Genomic DNA, 17941 nt, shown 5'->3' on the forward strand with positions numbered 1-17941 from the left:
GTTTTTTTTTTTTTTTTTTTTTTTTTTTTTTTTTTTTTCTTTTGGTCATTAGATAACTCTCCTGACCGCACAGGAGAAGGGGAGGCACTGCCTCGCGCTCTAAGTGCATCAGGCTGCCATGACCCTCACAGGATCGATTCTTTTTATCCTGTGATACTCGGGATTAAACCCCTGTCCTTGTGCATGCTAAGCAGTCACTCTATCCCTGAACTACATCCCAGCTTTATTGTATTTCAAGGCAGGGCCTCACTAAATTGCCCAGGCTGCTTCAAACTTGCAACCCTCCTGCTTCAGCCTCCCAAGTAGCTGGGATTACAGGCATGAGCCACTGCACTCTGCCTATACCCTGGCTTTTAGGTAAAATATTTGCAGAAAAGTTGTGTTAAACACACAAGAAAAGAAAAATAAAGCCAGACTTTCTCACAGATGCTGAATTCACAAACATATATAGGGTTGAGAGGTGCCAGACTAAGCACTTACAGTACACATGTAGCATAAATTTTAGATGAGGTGCGCTGAAATATTTTTCTGCTTAAAGTCATCTTCATTGTTCCGGGAGAATGGTGGAAAGCATACTTTTCTAGTCATTCTCTTTTTCAGGATCATGTGTTTGGGACCACACTGTGGCCAAGCCTCTGGAAAACATGGGCAGCCCTAGTAGTATCTCTAAGAGTTTTAAAGGGGCCATCGATTAGCTGGCGTTGCTCCAGGTAAAAGCCTCCCGAATCAATAATCTCAGGAGCCTCACAATCTCACTTTCCTTTCAGAAGCATTTCCCAAGCAAAATGTGGCATAAAGCCAAAGAATTCTTAATTTGGAAAGGAAGTTTGCAGTCTTCCAGTTTGATTTTTATCTCCTACCCAAATTTCTTTTAAATAATTGACTTTAATTTTATAACATAATGAGTAAGATTATTTTAATCAAAAGGAAAAATAAATTTGTGTAGATTTGTTTTGCTTCAGTAGATTATCACCCAGCACTTGTGACAAAATGTCTGTGTAAGATCTTTTCTTCCTCTGAATTTTAGGATGAATCTAGATCATCTGGACTGTCCAACAACAACAACAAAAAAAAAAAAACTGAAAATGTTAGTTGTCATCACACTGGCTTTTGCATTTTTCTTAATAGGGCAAATGAGCCCACTTCCTAAATTTCCTTATGTTAACTGTCAAGAAACCCAGAACTGTTTTCAGCCCCAGCCATTTGTAATTAGAGCTGTCCCAGCACGGTGACATTGACAAACACCAATCTTCAACAAGCAACAATAGTGGAATGGTGTTACCACGTTTGGCTAAATCCAGTGGTTCTAGGAGTGACTTGCAAATAAGACCTCCTGTCTTGTCAGACGCAGGTGGAGCAGAACAGGCTATGGATCTTCTGGGCCTTTTGTCTGCACCCTGTTGCTCTTCATTGTTTTCATAACCATGCTATTGAGCTGTAACTCATAAAAGGATTAGATGTTCGGATTGAGTGTCCAGGCTTGCAGTAGGTAAATTTCTGGAAAGTTCCCTGGTAATTTAGCAGCCTGTTGTGGTTATTTGTATGAAATCTACTTTTGCATGACCTTTCTCAATACATGTTATAAAAATAATATGAGATACAGTGGAAAGTTTTTCAAGTTACTTAGAAGTAGTCAAAATGATGTCACCAGAAAACACTTAATTTTTAATGTCAGCACCCAAATTAATATCTTTGGTATCTAAAAGCCAAATCTGTTGGGGGCTGTGTGGGAGTGACTTAAGCTTACTTAAATCTGACTGAGTGTTGTCTTTGGTAAAGCCAATTTGTACAGAAAGGTAATTATTAAAAAGCTTTTTTTTTCCCCTACTTTTTTTTGGGGGGGGGCATTTTTGGGGTACCCAGAGGTGCTTTACCACTGAGCCAAATCTCTAGCTCTTTATATTTATTTGTTTGTTTATTTATTTATTTTTATTTTAAGACAGGGTCTCACTCAGTTGCTTATGGCCTTGCTAAATTGCTGAGGCTGGATATGAACTTGTAAGCCTCTTGCCTCAGCCTCCCAAGCCACTGGGATTACAAGTGTGCACCACCATTCCAGCAAAAAGCTACTCTTATTTGGGTATAAACTTATAGAAACTCAAATTATTTTAAAATAGAAAAAACATTTTATTATAAATTTGAAAACTCAAATGTCAAAATTTTCATGTGATTAGAAATATGGCTACTTTTACATTCTAATATTAGAGAGAGGTTTGTCCTCAGAGAGGTGAGAAAGATCAACATGGCTTCAGTGAAGGTTAACAGAAACAGACAACAGTGTTCAGTATCACTTAAACTGAATTTTCATAATATAAATTTGGCCCCTTGTACTTTTTTTGTAATCTTTTTTTAAAAAATTTATTCTTATTTGTTATATATGACAGCAGAATGTGTTTTAATTCAAAATATACATATATAGCACAATTTTTCATATCTCTGGTTGTATACAACATAGAGTCACACCATTCATGTCTTTATACATGTACCTAGAGTAATGATGTCCATCTCATTCCATTATCTTTCCTACATATCATCACCCCTCAATTAAAAAAAATGAACCTCATGTTGGTGAATCAACTGCACTAGGTTTTGTTTGGCAGATTCAGTAGTGCCTCGTGGACAGTTCCAAATCCCTGTGGAAGNCTCCCTCCCCCTCCCTCCCCTTTGCCCTATCTAGAGTTTGTCTATTCCTCCCATGTGCCCCACCATCCCCATTAGGAATCAGCCTCCTTATATCAGAGAAAACATTCAGCATTTGGTTTTGGGGGATTGGCTTACTTTACTTAGCATGATATTCTCCAACTCCATCCATTTACCTGCAAATGGCCCCTTGTACATTTAACATAGAGTGATTTCTTCCTCCTTTCCATTAGTTACAGTAAAGATGACATCTTTTAAAACAAGCCTTGGGTAGACAATAACCAATAAAATGTGGGTGTCATATGTGTAGTGTTCAGGTACCTAAAACATGAATAAAATTTTGCAATGAAGCATTTTCCTATATTGACAATGTATAGGAAAAATTAAATAAATTAAATAATATATTTGGGCCTATGTGTTCAGACACTTAGTACTCAGTTTTTACCAATTATTTTATATCTAAGCTGAACATTTCACAAATGTTGATGTGAGGTAGAAAAATAACTATTTTCTTTTCTGTTTTATGTATAATGGATGTTTTTTTATAAATTTTCCTTGGTATTAACAGTTATTCAACAGGACAAGCAAATATTGGGATTTCTTTCTAGTAAAGCACATGTATACGTACATGGTATACATATTCATTCAGTCATTTTTAAAAGGCTGGCCCTAATGGAGAAATAAAAAGAATGTTTTAATGATGAGAGATACACAATAGTCTTGTAGTTGTTGATGGAAAGAGTCTCAAAATGTTTCAATTATGTGCTTTTTACAATTGCTAAAAATTTCCTTTTGCATTCGTCTTCTCACCCTTTATTTCTTAGAATTTTTATATTATTGAGAGAATATGCAAAGAATGTTTTAGAAAAAAAAAAACAATACAGAGTATTTTCTGCTCTCCCTTGACTTCTTATGTTGGTACATGCATCTCTACAAAATTCCTTCTCCAAAGATATCCAGAAATACTTAACTTCATCCACCATGTTTCTTATGCCCTCCATCTTCTTCCTCCATATACACAGAGCTCATTCTCTCTTGGTCTTTTTCTCTCTCACCTCCTTCTGCCTTTTTTTTTCTTTTTGTCTCCCCTCTTTTGCAGAGTCTTCCCTGTCTAACTTTAAATTGATTAGAATGCATTAATTTTTAAATAAGTGTCACATATCCTTAACTGAGCACTAAAAGGTTGAGAAGGCTTCATGGTGTAGAGTCTGATCCAAAACTAAGTGAGAAGAATTTTAAAAACAAGGGCTGCCCTTCATTAGCCCTCCTGCTATCTCCTGACAGGCTCCGTGCCCCTACGTGGCCATGCCAGGCCAGGGCAAGCCCCGCTGCCGTGCACCATTTACCCTCTGTCAGCAGCTTCAGTCAGAGCCAGGCGATACTGTACATGCGAGTCTGTCATGCGTCAGCCTCAATTAAGCTCATATTGCTGTGCTTAGGAAACGCAACAGCCTCCTGTTAACCATTTTTTTGTTGTTTCTTTTTTTTCCCCCTCCTTTTTCCATTTTTTCTCATTCACCTCTCTTCAGAAACCCATGTTTCATTTGGTAAAAGTATGTGCATGCTATTTTAACTTTTTACAAAGAGAAATGGGTTTTAAAGGAAGGAACTCATTTAGGTTCCACTACGTTGACTCTACTCATGGAAATGTGCTCAAATATGCCCAAATGTGTTAACACCTGAGTGTGTTATTTAAAACAGGGAATTATGGGCAACCCGACTGACATTTTGTACCTGTGCCAAGTTTGGTCTTGAGTCTTACAAAGCAGTTTGCCATTAGGTCTTTTAAGAGTAGAGGAGCAGCAGCCATCCAGCTTTATCAAACGTTGAAGTGCTTCCTTCTTCACAGTCTGTCATTGACTCATGCCCTTGGCATCTAAGGTGGTGGTTTTTTTGAAAGGAGAATGGAATTGTACTACTTTTTTTTTTTTTGGTGGGGGGAGTGTAGACAGCACCAGTTTATATTTGGTTCACTATTTTGTGGTTTACCATAAGTTTATGGGAAAAACAAAAAGATCACCCGTGGCTTCTTCATGCTGGGTAGCTTGTCAGCCAAGTTAGTCTCTTATGAGCAATTACCTTTTGAAGGGAATTCTCAAAAAAAAAAAAAAAATTCAGCAAGAAGCTTTTGGAGACATTTTTCTCTTTATTCTGATAACTAATGAACACTCAAAAGAGCTCCTTGTGTACTTGAGTGTATAGGTCTGTATGGAACTAGCTGGAGTTTTGAAAGATTCGTGGAGATTTTATGGGCCTGGTCATTTTGTGAACTTCTGCCAACCCAAGAGGCTGTTGTCAGTCACAAGGCACAGTGTGACAGAAATCACAACACTGTAAATACTGGGAGGTTTGTGGCAAGACACAAGGTTCTCAGCAGAAAGCAAGGTCAGTTTCACAGATGAGAATGGAGACAAAAAGTATGTAGGTATTTTTTTCTTTTTTCCTAAGCACACCACCAGCATAGGTAAGTAGTTTTTAAATAGCATCATATTGATGATCAATCCATGGAAACGGATGGAGTATACAGATAATGGAATTCAGACTTCCAAAATATGGGGCCAAAGGATCATTGCTGATTTTATTAATTGAAAAACTTAAAAATCCATAATTATCCAAAGTTCATATTGGCAATAGATTAAGGATTTCCAATAAGATGGTGTAGCAGGCCACAATATTGGCTTTCTGGGAGATGTATATTAGTATTAAATGTGAAGTTATTGAACGTCCTGAGTGAAAATTGTTTGCAAGAACCAACTGTCACAGTAGTTTAGCAGGGCAGGGTTTGCCTGAGATACTGCAGATTTAAGAGATTTCCATTTGGAGAATAAATGGCAGCAGAGAGTCTATATAAATTAATATTTATGAATATTTCTTTTGTACCCCAGGTCCTGATGAACATCATAGAAGGAGTATTCAGTTTAATCTTTCCTAGCAACCACATTCTTATTTGGATAAGTCCCACACCAGTGACTTTTTAGGTTCATCAATTTAGTAAATATTTTTGAGCCCCTACTAAGTGGCAGATGCTTGTTAGGTACAAATGAGTCAGTGCTGAACAAAATAGACATCCCCACCCCTCATGGACTTTAAAGCCTAGTGGTGGAAATAACCATTAAAATGTACAATTTTAAACCATATGAAATGGATTGACTGAAGTAGAGAAGGGTGTTTGTTAAAGTGTGTAACGGGGATCTTGGTCCTAGGCTAAGGGTCAGGAAAATATTCCCAAATAGGTGATATATGCTAGGTGATCTGTGATGTGTAGGAGTGTAGTACACAAAGCCGGTGGGGAATGCTGGGCAATGGGAAGAGTCCACTAAGAAGAAAGAAGAACATGCAAAACCACTGGGGCAGGAAAGAGCATAGCATATTAAGGAACTAAAAGACAGTGTGGCTGGAGCTTAGGGGATGAGGTAGAATTGGTAGTATGCACCCAGAGATAGAAAGGCAGCCATCATAGCCTCTTCGTGGCCATATCTGGGTTTGCTCTTTATCTGAAGGGCATTTTCCATCTGAAAAATGAGAAGGTTAGAATTCAAGTTCTCAACCTTGGAAGCTGTTGGAAATTAGTAACATTTTTCATTGTTTCAGTTACCTGACTTTAGCAGGTAGAGGCCAGGAATGTTACATGTCTTTCAGCATTTGAGAGCTCCAAGGGACAACGATTTGTCCAGCTGAAGATACCAATATAATGCCTCCAGAGAAGGCACTGTACTAAACAGTCATTTGAGTGGCTTGCCACCTAACAGTGTGTTATTCCATAAATAAAAGTAAAATGTAGACTCTAGAAAACAGTGAAGATAATGGCAATGATTTTATTTTATTTTATATGAAAATCTTAGAGCTTTCATACCAAAACAAATGAATGCTACATTAGTTGAGATGGAAGAGGTGTCTCAATCTATATATAACTGGAAATTAGATAAGCTAAAACATGTTTATTTGATGCACTGGAGGCCTTTCAAGACAATAAGGGAAATCTAAAAGAGGAAAAAAGAGGGAAACAATAAGCTAAAGCCAGACTAGAGAGCCGTGAGCTAGACACGAATACAAAGACTAAGTTCTCTGGGACCAATGCCACCCTCAGCCCTGCAGTTGAGAATCTAAGGTACAGAAGTGCACACCCACTTGCATTCGTGCCCGTGCACGTCGTGCACACACACATAATGGGACAGCTAAATTTGAAACTTCTATTTAGCCAGTACACATGAAGAAGGTAAAAATAGTCTTGGGTAAATCATACCTACTGAGTTCCAGCAAAAGTAAGCAAATGCTTTTCTGGAGGAAAGTCTCCCTAAATTAGGCTCTCTGGATTCCCACAGATTAAACTGAAAAGTTATAAAAAATTTACCAAACAGTGCACAGAAGAAAATTACCATAAATGAGAATTCACTTTAACAGCAAACAACACATTTTTATTTCCCAAGATTTTCAGATGTTGGAATCATCAAAAAAATTTAAAAATTATATATAATTATATGTATGTATGCAGAAAATAAGAAAGGAATTTGTGAATGATGAAGCAATAGCTGACTATTAAAATGACCATATAGAACTTTTTGAAATTAAAATCTGGATGAGTAGGTTTGTAAGCAAACAAGAGAAAGTTGAAAAGATACTTAGTGAATTGGAAAATGTATTATACAGAATTCAGCACAGAGAGAAAATTAGATTGAGAACATGAGAGACATGTTGAGACATGGAGGAAGAATGAGAAGATCCAAAGACATCAATTGGAGTCCCAGAAGGTAAAATTTAGAGGAGCAATATTTGAAAACAAAATAATAACTGAGAATTTTTTAAATGTGGAAAAAGACAAAAATCCAGATATACAACATGGACCAAGCAAAACAAATACAAAGATGTTCACATCTAGTCATACTGTTTTGAAACTGTAGAACACCAAAGTCAATGAGAAATAAAAGCAGCCAGAAATAAAAGACTCATCACCTAGAATCAAGCAATAAGTTAATTAAAAGTATCTTAGCAATAATCAAAGACAAAAGACAGTGGAATGATGTCTTCCCAGGATTTAAGAGAAAATAACTTCCAGCCTAGAACTGTCTTCTCAGCAAACCGTCTTTCAATAACAAGAGCAAAGCAACATTTTTAGAGAAATACAAACTGATATTGCCATCCATAGATATTTCACCAAAGAAACTTGTACTTCATAAAAGAGGGAAATTACTTCAAAAGGAAACAAAAAGAGTAAGACTAAAAAGTGAACAAGAAGTTACTAAATCAAATGAAATCTTAAGTATTTTAAGATTTACACTTATAATTTAGATTAAAAATACCAATAGGAGTTGGGTTTAGCTCAGTGGTAGAGGGTTTGTCTAGCATGTGATAGGCCCTGGGTTTGATCCCAAGTAATAAAAAAATGAATAAATGAAATAATAGTAATAACTAGTTTGAGGAAAGATGATGTTTGAAATAATAGAAATGTTCTTGCTCTTGGCCTAATTGTTGAAGTTAAGAGGGGAGTGATCAGAGTTGAGATATTCTAAGCACCTGTAATTTTCAGGAAAGGCATTAACTTTAAACTCGTTTCAATGCATGGTAAAATTGTAAGTGTAACCATTAAAAGAAAAAATGAAATTTCTGAATTCAAAAAATTACTTGCATTTCTATGTAACAGTCAAAAAATTTGAAACAAAGAATAAAGGGCACCACATACAACTGTAGAAGTTACCTGGAAATGAACATAACAAAAGATGTGCAAGATCTGGGGGTGGGGTTGTGGCTCAGAGGTAGAGCACTTGCCTAGCACATGTGAGGCTCTGGGTTCGGTCCTCAGCACCACATAAAAATAAATAAAGATACTGTGTCTATCTACAACTAAAATATGTATAGTTAATAAAAGATGTACAAGATCTAACTTTTCTACTTTGCAGCTGTGATCATGAGCAAGTTACTTTGTCTGAATCTCAATTTCTTATCTGTAATATAGCAATAAAAGTAGTACTTACTTTGTACTGTGGTGAAAATCAAGTGAGAAGTAACATTTAGCACAGTGCCCCATTGTCACCATCGACCTCATCAGGCTGAAAGCCATGAGAGAAGCCATGGCCCAGTGTTCACCTTCTCAGAGTCTAATAGTGATGATAATACAACAGGCAGATAGTTATCAGAAGCTTGAAAAGTTGTAAAAGACAGAAGGTGACAATCAACCAACTGTGAAGAGAAAAATTTTGATCCAGAGAAAAGAGGGTGGGTCCTCAGACAAGACTTTGTGAAGTAGATGATTTTTGAGCCCAGCTTTAAACTACTGGTAAAGCGGAGTAAGCGTGCTATGATTTGGGAGGGCACTGTGTACATTCCTGAGTCCACCTTAGCTGAGTATTCTCAGGACATTCCAGAGGAACAGCAAGGAGATAGGAAGCATAGGAAGAACAGGGGTGCAGTTCTGCTTGGCTGACTGAGAGAAGATGAGGTTGAAGATGGGTTAGAGGAAAGACACTGAGGTAACACAGGTGAGCTTGCTCTGCACAGCCCATTGTGACAGTGAGCCAAGTATTAATTAGCTGTCAGATAAGAAAATGTCTGGAGGACTCTCTAAGGAAAGGTAAATCCAGCCTCTGGAACACTGCCTGGCACATTAGTAAACACAGTTTGGGGCTTTGGGGGTTTTGTTTTTGGTTTTTTAAAATAATTAATGCCTATAGTGCAGTGGGTTCTGAAAAATTGTCTTATTGGTGATGTCATGTCAAACTCAACTAGGGTTTTTTTTCCAATTGACTCTCATGATTGAATGAATTAGTATATGCATGGTCTGAGCCAGCCCATTGCATCTGGAATGAAATGGTTCTTTGGGGAGAAGCAGTGGAAAGGGTACTTATTGGGACTATGAATGTGGAAAGTGGAGACATGATAATGATGACGGTCTCTAGCCCAAGTGCCTGTGTGCGTAAGCACATGCAGCTGGGGGTGGGAGGGCTTTCCCGGGATGGGGAAAATGTGGGCCCCAGGATCTCAAATCGCATTTAGGAGCTGTACCGAATTTCCAACAGCTCTTGTTTGAACCACTTGCTGCCTCCACCTGGGAGGCCCCCAAGCTCCAGGGCTGGCCTGGTGCTTCTTTAATGTCGTTCCTGCAGAATATACAGGCTATGTTTGTTTCTTATTTCCAAACCATACCTAATTTTTACAGAGCTTTTCACTTTAATGTTTGGCCCAGATGCACATAATCATCATTCTGCTCATGACTAGACACAGCTGGGGGAAGAATGCCTGCTAGATGAGACTTTAATGAACTTCCTTCCTTGTGAGTAGGGTCTGGGATAAAATGTACATGGATCTGTCTACCTTTTTTCCTTCAGTGGAAGTGATTTGTTTGCCAACTAGTGAGTAGCAGAATGGATCCTGTGGGTGGATGGAAGTTAAAGGTGCAATAGGAGGAGACCCCAGCTGGTGAAGGACATAAGTGAATGGACTGTGGAACAGAGAATACAGCTGTTCAGGTGCCTGGGAAGGTCTTGACCCTTTGAATAGTATTTTGATTTTTGAAACTGTTCAGCAACAATCTGGAAGTGTTCCCAGGACCTTTAAAACTCTCCACTAAAGTAATTCTGGCAACAGTGCGGAAATCTTTGTGATAGGTAGAAGCACACTATGTTTTTAGGCCTGCTAAATAACTTTGTGTAATAATAACAGTGCATGTTGTTCCTTTCACTTAATTATTATTGAACTTTAATAGAATTTGCAACTCATTGTTGGCCTATAGTATCTGGCTCTTTGCAGTATTTCCATTACTGATCATTCAAACTATTTGATTCCTACAAGCATTTTATTACTTCTATGGTGGGAGACACTGTGGAGATATAAAGAGGAAAGACAGACTTTGCTCTCCAGGGGTTTTGTTTAGCGGATAAAAGAAGAAGTCTTGCTTGCTAAGCTGATGGTTAAAGCAAAAGTGCAAACTACTTATTGACCATAGAGAAGAAGAAATGGATTCAGTTGAGGAATACTGGGAGGATTTCTGGTTGGGGTCAAATTGTAGGGGGGGGGGGGTGTGTGTATAAACACATGTGTGTGCTTGTGACACAGGGGATCAAACCCACAGGCACTGTACCAATGAACTACATCCCAGACCTTTTTATAATTTTTAAGGTAGGTCTCACTGAGTTGCCTAGACTGACCTTGACTTTGTGATCCTCCTGCCTCAGTCTCCCAGGTCGCTGGGATTACAGGTATGCACCACAGCACTCAGCTGAGGGTCAGTTTTGAACTGAGAATTTTAAGCAAGGAATGAGGGATAGGAGAATTCAGAGATGCTTGGGAAAAGAGACAGTCTGGGAACATGAAGTGCTTTGGAAGTATGCTTTGGGAAGCAGATGAGCCACACGTGCGGTGGGCTGGGGCCAACAGAAGTCTTGCCTGTCGGCCAGGACTTGGGTCTATATAAGGCACTGTAGGTTTTCCTTGTTTTATGGACAGAGACTTCAGAGACCCTATTGGTTGCTATTTATTGTTCAAAGATGAAAATTTTTTGTTGGGAATGGCCTTTTCTCTTCCGTCTTGTTTTGGTAATTTTCAGTAACTGTCATTTGTTTCAATATTCACCAATAAACTCTAAGTAGACTGACCATATAAGGACTCATCACTGTCTCCCAAAGTGTGTTTCCCTGCAGAAGGTGTCCCACCAAAAGAGGGCTTCCTGGTCACATGTCCCTGTGCTGCCATTGCACTCCTGTCTTAGACGGTCAGATTGTACATTACCATAGAAATGGTTCTGAGAAGAAAAGTCCTTTTTAACTGTCTAATGAAGAGTTGCTCAAATGTGTTTGGTCACAGATTCTGTTCATCTTATTAACATCTCACAAAACAAGTTGGGGAAAATGTTGGATTAGGGTACACTTCCTAAATAGTTTTTACTTGTGTTTCTCATAGTTCCTATAACATCCCAATGAGATCGTCATTATTTTTCATCTTTCAAATAAGACCTGAAATTATATGACTTTCCCAGTTTACAGACCCAAAAGAAAACCAAAATTTGTACTTAGATTGCCCTGACCTGAGAGCCATCCCACCCCATTATACTACCTCTTACTTTCATATACATCATTTCACTGAGCACCCCTGTGTCTTACCTGGCTCTGGGTCTGTCCCAGGAGCCTTTTTTATGTGTGTCTTCCTTAGCTGGTCTAGTCGTGGCCTCAGCCTACACCCTTAATTGTCCATTGTGCAGCACCTTTCATGGTCTGCACTCTTCCATGTGGATCTGACCACTCCAAGTGCACAGTATTATGTGTTAGCCTCCCCACACACCTTTTTTTGTACACTTGTCTTCATTCTCCAGGCCTCATGCTCCTTAAATACCGGGTACATTTAGTAGGTTTGTGTCTAACGCATTTCTTGGCCTACCGTGTCTCTCGGTGCTGCATTGCTCGGGAGTGGGGATCTGGAGTGAGACCTGGGCACTTTTTCTCGCTCTGGTACTGATTGTGCTGCTGGGTCAACTTGCTAAGAAACAAAAAGGTGGGGTTTTTTTTCTGTATGCAGGTAGTTAATCCACTGATAGGGAAACAGTTATCCCATCAAAATGTAAGTACAGAAATGTACCACAAAATGCAGAAAGCCAATCAATATATTTAAAAGCCAAACTGGAAACTGGGCTCTGTGTTTCTGAAAGAGACTTCAGGTACAGATGTTTCTGTAGGTTTTAACCCTACCTGGCACAAGGCACAACCGTGCAACAGGATCTGTACTTCAGCTTCCTCTGCCTTTTATTTATGCACTTTTTAGCTTTGGCTTTGGAAAATCTTAATGCAGACCAACAGTGCTATTTTTATGTATGAAATTTTATATTTATAGAATAAATAGTGTCTTAAAAAATGAAGTGTAATAAAACCAGGTATAAGAGTCTCAACTAAAAATAGTCACATATTTCTTTATAAGGGACCAAGGGAAAATCAGGAAATAAGTGCAGACTGGCCATGTTCTAAAACAAAATAAGAATTGAAAGATAAAATGATTGATTCCTATAATTTAGATTTTTTAACCTAAGTTAGTTAGTTCTAATTTCTCTGTTCATTTAAGAGTTTGGTGTAGCATACCTCTTTCGGACATCCTGAAACTTTTTGTCAAATAGCTGTAGTTTTTAAGGCTGGTTCAAAAATCTGAACTAAAAAATCCAAAGCACAAGTTAAGGGGTAGATTAGCCAAAAGTTTAAGCTGTGCAAGTAAGAATAGGCTCTAACTTAAGTTTTCAAAATTCCAATTATGGGTGTTCAAGTGTATTTGGACAAGCTGGTTTGTTATTTCTGGAGTTAATAAGCAATTTCACAATGTACTATATATCACTTTTAAAGACATGATAAATTGTCCCTAATGGTATTGTGTGTATAAACTAGAGCTCTTTCTGCTGTGTATATAATTCTCAGGATTGGGTGGTACACCTGAAAAGGCTTGGATTTTAATGGGGCCTTTTTAGCACTTTTGCACCTCGTATGCTCAGGATTATGCTTGATTGATGACTTTAAATGTGCTGGCATGAGAGATATGTAGATCTTAATGCTCTTAAACCATTTGTTTTCCAATCTCTGTAAAAGGTCCCTCTGTTTTGGGGTAACACTTTATCCTTCTTAAGTAAACAGAAATAGGTTTCTGGGATTTTGCTCTTTAGCATTGTAAATCCAACAGGAAAGAGACAAGCTAGAGGCTTTTAAGAGAAGGCTAAAAACACCATGTTCCCATTTTATTAGAGTAGCCAAAAAAAAATCAGGGTGTGTGTGTAGATATGTTTTTTCTTTCTTCTAAACAATATTAAAAATAACTCTCTTTTTTGGCCAGAACACTGAATCTTCTCTTTTCCTCTGGGCTGCTCGATACCTCACCATTATTCTCAGCCTGCTGGCTGAGAAGTCTCTTTGGATCCTGTCATTCTCTTAAAACAGCTACAGGGCTGGCTCCTGTGTGACCAAGGGGATGTTCTCCCCAACAGTCTTAGAACAAGAGATCCCGGCTATAAATTATATCCTACTTCCCAAAAGGCACTGGGACTTACTCCTCAAGCCTGGAGGAGTTTTATAATCCATTCCTGTAGGATTCCTCTGGTCTAGACAGAATCTTCAATGCTTCAGGAGGGGCTGAAAAAACTGCTGGTGAGGGTTCCCAGTTTCCGCTTCCCCATCTAGGCACTATGTGGGGAAAAGGGAGCAAGCTGCTTCTGCTGAAAGAACAGACTGTTTCAAGATTTTGAGATCTGATCATAAACAGTTTACATGGGGAGGCGCTGGTCAGCAGCAGCTTTGACTGCCAAGCAGTGAAACCCATTGCAGCAGATCTGACTGCACAGGCCTTGGCCTCGGCTCCCAGTTGTCCATCATCTTTTGAGAAAAGAGACCAGCATGGTTCTGACAAATGCATTTTCACTTCCGACTAAGATCTGAACTTCAGGACTCGAGAGTTGAAAGACTAGTGCATTTACCCATATTTATAATATGTTGCTAATTAGCAGTCACTGTCCTTGTGATCTTGTTCTTTGTCGTCCTCTTGAGGCATCCCATTTGTTTCATTTTCTTCCTCTCCATCATCAGACACACTAAATGGAATATGGATTATTCTGGCAGCAGGGCAGTTTGAGCCCCCTGATTAGTCTAGAATGAAATGTGAAGGGAAAAAATGTTTGAAATGAGCCATTGTGTCTCCTTGTTCTCAAGATGTTATTTTGAAATCTTCGTGGGTGGTGATATATTTACTGGTAATTCATTTTACCTAGAGACTTCTAGGATTCCTGGGAGGGCTTTTTTTTTTTTTTTTTTTTTTTTTAATGCTTTCTCGTTTTTTTTTTTTTAAATTGTTCTTATTAGGAAAAATGTTTATAGGTGAAATATGAGTATAATAGCAGAAAAGATAAAAGTTCCAGACATAATCTTAGAGTAACTAAAATAACTGACAGCCTCGAAGCCTTTTATCCCCAGTTTGTGGCTGTTGTTTTAAGTCTGTGAGTCAGCAGTATCTGATACATTTTCTGCCTAATAATCCCCAAATTTTTTTCACTTAGACTCTTGAAATTGTTTATTTTAATGAGTATTTTATAATAAAATAAGGCTGAATACATGTTGGACTTGGGTGTAACTTTTGTGACAGCATGCACGTGCATGTGTGTGTGTATGTGTGTTTAAGACTTTTGATAGTTTGGGGTTTGTGGATCAGCGATAGAGCACTTGCCTTGCACGTGCGAGATCCTGGATTTGATCCTTAGCACCACAAAAAAATAAGTGAAGTAAAGGTATTGTGTCCAACTACAACTAAAAAATAAATATTAAAAAAAAGACTTTTGAAAGTGCAACAGCCACCATTACATATGTAAACACCACATCAGAAGTACCTTGTGTAATATACAGGAAAAGCTTACATGAGTCTGTGTTGGAAAAATAGATTGATAGAGCCAGAAAAGATCTAAAAGCCAACTCTAGCTGCTTACAAAGGAGAAAACTGAGGCCTGGCGAAGCAGCATACATGATGGCCAAAGGAAACTAAAACCAAGGTTTTCAGCTGGTGGTCCACCCATCTTAATGTATACCAGGGATGTGCTCTGACCTTTGTCTTCAGATACTGTGTATTCGCCATTCCCATATAAACAGATGAAGACATAATGGAATAATTTTATTAAGTATAACAGTATTTAAAATTTCACATAAATGGACCCACAAAGCCTGCATCATAACTGTTCACTTCCAAGGTGTTTTGTTCTGTTCAGACTGTTAGAGCGTTTAACAACTTACAAATTAATTGCAAATGCAGCTAGCTGAAATCTTCATCCACTAATAGCCAATTAATTAAACTTATCTAATGTTTATCACGCATAATTGCCTGGCAGATAATTGGTCCTCGTTAAATATATGTTGTCTTCTCTGTCTCAGTTCTATCTTGAGCCAGTTTCTCAAATGGTAGACTTTGAATTACCTCGAGTGTGGTTTTTTTTTTTTTTTCTGTTTGGTTGGTTGGTTGGGTTGTTTGTTTTTTTGTTTTGTTTTGTTGTTTGTTTGTTTGTTTGGTACAAATTCCTGCTATCCAACTTCTATTTGAAATCTCTGGGGATTCTATTTATTTAGCTGGGCAGATGCTCTCTTCACACTAAAGTTTAAGAATTACTGCTTAACGTAATGATAATGAAATTTTAATTGTTTAAAGTATATTCAGTTGATCGATTCGATTACGAATGTGGAAATACTGAAATATTATCATCAGACAGATTTTAGAGTAATTATATAGATTCAACAAACCCTGTTCCTTATATGACAATTGGTTTTTTTGTTGTTTGTTTTTTAATTCTATCATAATTATTGAAAATTATTCTGATAACACAGAAGAATTTAGAATAAAAAGTAGAGGGGCCTTCTGCTTTCCCTCTAGACATCCATCTCTCCCACTCCCACTGCCTAACTACAGCTACAGTTGGTGTGTATGCTTTGGGATTTTCACCCATGTATTTGTATAGTTTACCTATATGTAAGTACATATTTATATGTAATGTGTACAGACATAAACACATTTGTGTCTGTGTGCATGTTTATATTTATTACTTATTCATACATTTGGCAAGTATTTGTGCATCTTCTTGTGCCAGGACATGCTACTGAGAAAACACCAGTGACCAAACAGATGACATCCCTATTCTCGTAGAACCTATTGTCTCCAATAGTGGGACAATAAATCAGTAAAATTGTAGTTTGGAATGTGGTTCTGATACATACTATAAAGAGACATAAAGTTGTATAAAAAAAAAGATCAGGGGTTTTTCCTTTAGATGTGGTGATCAGGGTGAGATGCTGAGATGTTGTCTAGGCAGAGACCAGAATGAAGTGAGGCTATGAGCCCTCTGTGTATACAAACCATGCTTTTTTTCTTTTAAGAAAACTAAATTTTATTTTGAGTACTGTTCTGTGCTTTTCATTTTCCATTCAACTATGATTTCTGTATACATTTCTATATATGCATCTAAATTATTCTTTTTTAGCGACTACTTATATTTCATACTATGTCTATGTCATAATGCAACCATTAACATATTACTAGACACTTTATATTTATAAATACTGCATTAAAATTCTACAGATCATAATGTTCATGTTTAAGTATTATAGGATTAATATTACAGTTTGGTTACAAAGTGGAATTATTTTAAGTATCAGTAAAAGAGTCACTTTTCAAAAATGAATTAATTTCACATTCAGATAGAGGTAAGGTTTACTTAACCATTTTGAATTTTAAATTGGGCCATCAAAAAATTCTAAACCAAGTCTTCTTTATACAATATTATATTTTACTGTTTTCTGTCTTTTAAGAAGTTATTCCAGTCAACTTAAGCACTGGTTCTCATTCATAGCATTGTGACCAATTTAGGTCCATTTATTTTTATGTTGTCTGCTCTCTTAGTATTGGATCATGCATTTAATCTTCTGTGTTGCTGTCTTTATGTCATTCTTTATCAAAAAGTATTTGATCCAGTCTGTATTTTTGCTTTCAAATGTAAGATCTTCTTATTTAAACCTTTTTTTCTTAGCTATAAAAGGCAGATAAACACATATCATACAGAGAAAACTATTATTGACCTTCTGGGATGTATTAGTTGATTTTTTTCAGTGTACGTATTTGTACCACATATAGAATACGGTAGTTTTAGAGTTTCATTATGGGTTACCCAGTTCTATTGACCCTCTTTGATACACAACTTTCTCATCTGAAAGCCGGCCCATTAACCCTCCCGTAGCACCTTCAGTTGCTTGTTACCCACTCTATGTAAACAATTCAGCAGATTTTCCCCACTTGGCCAATTGAGTTGACATGTGCTATGAAGACTGTTTGCCCAGTGAATGCATCTGGGGTTACAAGTGGTGTCCCTGAAAACTCCAGCACCCTTGGACACTTGGTGTGTGCTTGTCATCCTGGCTATATCTGTGCCTGCCTTGGGATAGTTCTTGATTCTATGTGGGTAGCATTTGAATTCAGGATTCACATCCCTTCTTAGGGAAAGTTGCCAGAAAGTTCTCTCACCCCTTGTTATTACCAGGCCCCTCAGGGAATTTTGAATTTTCACAGAGAAAAAGATTTTCCTCCCACACTGTTTCTCATGTCCCTTCATTCTTTCCATTCCCTATTTTACCACCACAGAGCTCCAGGGAGAATTGTTGGCTTTTAAGTGGAAGCTTATCTGGGTTTTTCCCTCCTTGGAATCAAGAGGAAACAGAATCTTTAAAAGTTGAACTTTGGGGCTGGGGTTGTGGCTCAGTGGTAGAGCGCTTGCCTAGCACGTTCGAGGCCCTGGGTTCGATCCTCAGCACCACGTAAAAATAAG

At 37.8% G+C, this 17941-nt stretch overlaps 1 protein-coding gene across 6 annotated transcripts in view; it reads left to right on the plus strand.

The window, feature by feature from the left end:
* Vti1a (vesicle transport through interaction with t-SNAREs 1A) overlaps positions 1–17941 on the plus strand; it is a 342770-nt gene that overhangs the window by 143451 nt on the left and 181378 nt on the right. The gene's annotated exons all lie outside the window — the stretch shown is intronic.

The sequence above is a fragment of the Marmota marmota genome, unplaced genomic scaffold (genome assembly GCF_001458135.2).
Source record: "Marmota marmota marmota unplaced genomic scaffold, marMar, whole genome shotgun sequence".
Classification (NCBI taxonomy): Eukaryota; Metazoa; Chordata; class Mammalia; order Rodentia; family Sciuridae; genus Marmota; species Marmota marmota.